We start from the raw sequence: 5,592 nt of genomic DNA on the forward strand, positions 1-5,592 counted from the left end.
TTCAACATTCCCTGTTTATCTTGTCTTTCCTGAGCCCCCAGTCCCTCCACAGTGCCCCAAGGAAGAAAAGGGGTTAATTAGGAGAAATGGATTTAAATTGAAAGAAAAAGCTTCCTTCTCCATAATTGTCTGTGTTCAAATTGTGGGGGAATCTGCTTCCCCTGCGACTTTAAAGGTCTTAATTGAAGGAAACCCTGCCTTTCCATGCTGTTAGGGGTATTAATTGGCAGGGAATCCTCATTTTCCATTATTGTCCAGGGAGAGGAAAACCTTGATGATGCTTTTTTATGAGTTTTAATTAAGGGTAACTCCCCCTTTCTCATCATCCTAAGGCTTAAACTGAGGGGGAAGCCCTCAGTTGTCCCTCCTTTTTAAGGGTTTGAATTGAGGGAAAAATCCCCCTTTTTCAATCACTGGAGAGATTTAAAGTGAGGAAAACCCCTCTTTTCCCAATATTTTAGTGGATTAAATCTTGAGTTTTTTTGCACTCACACCAATCAGCAAGGTAACCCATGCAAAGTAAATCTAAGGCTCCTCAATAGTAAGAACTGACACTTGTTTACAATTACCTGCAGTTTTGTATGGTGCTGTGCAGTCTCAGAGACAAGTACAGAAAAAAGAGCTACAGAACTGGAACCTAAGTTTTAACAGCTACATGTACCCTCTACATGAAAATAAACCAAACATAACCACAATATTGTCACAATATTGCTCTTACACTGCTGAAGTTCTCCACTGCGTCACAGGAACAGCCCCGCGCCCTCGTATCACAGGAGCGGCCCGCCCCCCACTGTCACCTCCTCACCATGCTCCCACGTGTCACAGGGTCAGCCTGCCCCTCAATGTCATCAGGTCAGGCTGGCACCCCGCATCACCCAGTCAGCCTGACCACATTCATGGGGGCCACAAGGAATGCCCCCAATCACAATGCCGAATATCCACCCCCATAGTCTCCGGAATCACATGATTATGTAGTCACAGCCATACTTGTTCTGCACGACGTGGCCGCATTGGAGGTGCTATATTTGACCAAAAGCATGTGGCAGCACGAGCACTGCCATATTGCACCAGAAGCACATGGCGAGCATGGGCGCAGCCATATTTGACCGGAAGCACGTGGCGAGAACGGGTGCTGCCATATTGAACTGGAAGCACCTGGCGGCATGGGCGCCGCCATATTGAACCGGAAGTACATACGGGGCACGGACGCCGCCATATTGAACCGGAATCGCGACCCAAACGCATCCTAGTGTCGGAATGGTGGTGGAAAACCGTGCCGAGAGTGCAGGGTCGGTCGGCCGGTGTCAGGCTCTGGTCGGGATTAGGCAGGAGACAAGAATGATGCATTTGTGAGGGGCGAGGGCCCTTTAGGGAGCCACAACAAAGACAGTGACCAACCGGAAGTGGCTTCGGCCACAACAAAGATGGCGACCGACCAGAAGTGGCATCGGCCACCACAAAGACAGAGGTGAGGAAGGGCGGAAGTCACTTCATGCCACTCCCATGACGGCACCTCGGTCGTGCTTCGGCTGACCTTCCAAAGGTGGTGGCAGAAAGGGCGGGAAAGGAAGGTCCTTGCTCGATTATTTGGCTGCCTGCCTTCGCCCCGGTGCCGATCCCCACCCCCCCGGCGCCGTTTCCCATGGCAGTGCCAGGCGTGCGGACACGGGCCGTGCACTCAGCAGCACCGCGGGCACACCAGAGCCCCGCGGGCACCAGCAGGCAGCTGCGGGAGGCGGCTCTCTCTACCGGGCTCCTCCGCAGGAAGGGCCCTTCCCGAGCTGTCCCGTCTCGTCCCAGCTCCTCTCCGCGCTCTCTGCCCGCTCCCCTCCGGCCCCGGGGACATGGAGGGAAACACAAATACATCGAGGAAGAACGAACACTCTGCAGAGCTGCCGATCCATCACCCTGCCTGCAGCCGGGATCAGCCGGCAGGAGGAGGCAGCTGCTTTCTCAGCCAGCAAGGTGAGAGCTGCGGGAGGGATTTCTTCCTTTGTCCTCTCTGCTGTCACTCCCTCGTTCTGCCTCTCGCCGCCTGTGTCTGCGGGGCTGGGGAACTGTGGGCTGCCCCCCCTTCCCAGTGTGAGCACAGTCCCTTTTTGGGGGGATGGACCGTGGGAAGGGTTCGAATACAGCCCTGTGCTCCTGCCCGGGGCAACTGGAGTTGTTCTGTGTCTTCTTTGGGGGTGAGGAAAAAAGGCTGAGGGGGGGGACGGGGTGGAGACTCGGGGGCTCCAATGTCATTCGGGGCACCCCAAAGTCCTGGCAGAGGGAGCGACGCTGGACGAAGGAGCAGCTGAGTGGGGAATGGGGGGGTCGTGCCGGGTGTCCTCTCCCAGAGGGACCCGAGTGTGCAGGACACTCACAGGGAGGGCTGGGTGGAGAAGACAGGAAAAATATAAATATAAAAAATACCTAACTATAGCTTAAATAAATATTATATTGGTTTTATTTGGTTAGGGGCAGGATTTTTAGTAAATAATATAAATATAATTAATATAAACAAAAATATAAATACAAAAATATGCAATATATACAAACATAAAACTGAAAATATATCTGCATTTGCAAATATATGTATGTTTAAATATATAAAAATATAAAATATAAAGAAATAGAAGTATATATGTAGGAAATGATATAAATAATTTTATATATATTGTAGTGTATAATATACTTAATATATAAATTACAGATATGAATATGATATATATAAATAGAAAAATATATTCAAATATAGTTAAAAATAAAGGGGTTTTTTGTTTCTATTTGGTTAGAGGCAGAGCTTTTTAATAAATAATACTAAAAATACAAACATACAACTATATGTAAAGATATATATACATAAAATAAAAATAAATTCTAGTAATGTAAAGATTGTGTACATAATAAATGATAAAAGTGTAGTATATGTTATAATGTAAATTGCATAAAATTTATTGAATAATATATGTAGTATATATATTATCAAACATGAATAGGAGCAGAAATTAAATATTGAAATAGGTATAAGTTTTCTGTATATAAAAGGTTGGGGGTTTTTTGTTTTATTTGGTTATGGGCAGGGAGTTTTTTAGTTGTGGTTGGGCTTTTTTGGGGGGCATTCCTTTAGGAGAATTTTTCCTAGGATCGGGGCTCTCCTTTTTGCCCCAGGAGCTCAGGGTTGGCCTCAGCCAACACCTCTCCTGCAGGTGAGTATGACACGGTAGAGAAGGGAGCCAGGCTGTGTTCTGGGACTTTGAACCCACACAAATATTTTCCAAAAGTGTTTGCAGAGATACAGCTGTGGGGAAGCTGCAGAGAAGGCTGCCCAGCACAGCCCCCCCAGAATGGGCCTCCCCCGACTGGGCTCCCGCAGAGGATGGGGCAGGTGCAGCCCCCTGCCATTGCTGTGAAATTCGGTGGCAGGGGTTTCCTGACTGTCCCTGTCTCCAAGCAAGCTGTGCCTTGCTGTCCAGAAGCCCTGCCTGGGCACCCCGGCCCAGCACGGCTCCATTCCCTCTCCGGGCTCACCAGAGGGATGCAGAACCACCAAAGTGTGGTCAGTCTGGAAAGGAGCAGGTGGGGCCTGCAGCCACAGCAGGGGGAAGGACAGGAGGCAAAGCCTCTCCACCAGCCCTGGGCCCAGCCTGCCCAGGAGAAGCTTCTGAGAGGCACAGGTGGCTCTCGTTTGCCCAGAAAGCTGCAGCCTGTGGGGGCAGAGCTCGGGGGTGTGACCCAGCCCCTGCAGCCCTGCAGAGAGCAGGGGCACGTAATGGCCCACAGGTGTCGGCTGCAGTCCTTAAGAGCAGGGTCTGCGTTCACCACTGCCTTTTGCTGCCCGCAGGGATCTGTGGTGAGGGTTGGGAGCTCCTGCTGGGGCAGGAGCTTCATCTTCCAAGAGGCAAAGCTGCAGCATCTTCCTCCCCAGGGACCGTCTCCATGCAGGAAGCAGCACAGGGGACTGGCCGAGGGGCTCGGGCTGGGACACAGCCCCAGCAGGAGCAGCCCTGGGCACACTGACACGGGAGGATGAGCCCAGGTGGGGAGCACGGCCCCAGTGTGGCACCAAGAGAGGCTGGCACGGGACAGTGAGCCCAGGTGAGTGCTCTGGCCTGGGCAGCTCTGCTGTGCGCCTGGGACAGGTGGCAGGATCAGGCAGGGAGGAGGGAATGCCCAGATGCTCAGGAGCTGAGGAAGTCGTGCCTGGCCGTGGCTGAGAACGTGCTGTGCTGGTGGCTCCTGGTACTGGCCCTGCTGCGGGCCAGTTTGGGGCTGGCACCACTGCCAGGCAGCAGCAGAGCCAGGGTCGGGGCAGTGCCCAGCATCTCCCTTGTGCCTGGCTGTTCCTCGGGATCAAAATTGTTGTGCTTGTGGTTTCTGATTGTGTGGCCTGTCCTGTTGTGGTGTGGTTTGGGGCTGCACTGGCAGTGCTGCTGGACAGGGCCCTGGCTGTAAGAGGATCAGGACAGGGACTGGGGCTGGGATTCAGCTGTGCCCCATGATTGTGGGAGCCACGGCTGTGAAGGGAGCTGAGAGAAGGTGCTGCACCAGAGCTGCCTGAGGGTGGCTCCTCCCCACACCATCAGCAACCACCCAGCGTGTGCTGCTGCTGGTTTGGCTTCTAGTCACAGACAAGCTAGGGGGATCCTGTCCTGCTGCCCCTGCCAGAGGGCTTCTGGTTGTGCTGGGCCCTTGGTGGCCTGTTTCACTTGATGTTCAGTGCTGGGCTTGGCTCAGCCATGTTGGATGAACACACCCTGTGGCACGTTCAGGCTGGGATGGGGTTTGTGCCGTGCCTGGCTGAGCGATGTTTATCGGGATGTGCAGCACAGTCCGTGGCTCCCCAGTCCTGCTCCGGGGCAGGGCGAGGGTGGCTGGTGAAGGTGCTGGGCTGGGCCAGGCCCTGGGTGGGCACAGCCTGCCCTCAGCCCCAGTATTGTTCATTGGCTGGCTCCCAAAATGGCCCTCGCTGGGCAGAGGGGTTGCAGCAATCTGTGTCTCCTCCTCTGCTCTTCTGGCTGGAAACATGCATTGTTTTGGCTGAGTACTGAGCCTTCCCGTTGTCATTTCTCCCTCCCCTCCTTGTCCTCAGTGCACAGCACTAGTCAATCTGTGCCCAAAGTGAGGGGCAGCAGGGAGGGAAGGGGTTGCCCCTGCCTGGGAGGGTGACAGGCATCTCCTGTGGGTTATGTGGGGCTGTGCTGTGCACCCTGGCGATGCTGACTGACCCGCTTTGTGAGGAGACAGAGGAGATGCTGCTGCACCACATTCCCAGGAGAGCCCCTGCCTCCCTTCTGCTCTCAGGGATGGACTGGGAGACGCCTCCACACAGTGAGTGGCACTCGGCATGGCTTCAGTTCCCAGTGGAAGAGGCTGGGCTCCCTGCTGCTCAGAGCTCCGGGTTAGGGACAGCCACACCAGCGCCTGGCTCGGAATCCAGGGCGCACTCATTCCAGATCCAGCCACGGTGTGTTCCTGCTGCAGCTGCAGGTGAGCTCAGCTCTCCCTCAGGAACATCTCTGCCTGTTACAGCTCCAGGGTTAGGGTTAGGGGTTAGGGGTTGAGGTCAGGGCAAGGGTTAGGGTTAGGGTTCGGGTTAGGGTTTCGGTG

General features: G+C 53.7%; 1 long non-coding RNA gene across 2 annotated transcripts; it reads left to right on the forward strand.

Annotated features, from left to right (window-relative positions):
- The first annotated feature begins 1,844 nt into the window (after positions 1 to 1,844).
- Positions 1,845 to 5,297, forward strand: LOC306810280. Of its 2 annotated transcripts, none has more exons than XR_013776425.1 (3): positions 1,845 to 1,965; positions 3,276 to 3,401; positions 3,911 to 5,297. It is a non-coding gene; the product is annotated as an uncharacterized lncRNA (long non-coding RNA). The 2 variants fall into 2 exon arrangements; XR_013776426.1 differs by having other exon boundaries at positions 3,827 to 3,958.
- Positions 5,298 to 5,592: the final 295 nt, after the last annotated feature.

Source organism: Erithacus rubecula (genome assembly GCF_903797595.1).
Source record: "Erithacus rubecula genome assembly, chromosome: 19".
In the NCBI taxonomy this organism is placed as follows: domain Eukaryota; kingdom Metazoa; phylum Chordata; class Aves; order Passeriformes; family Muscicapidae; genus Erithacus; species Erithacus rubecula.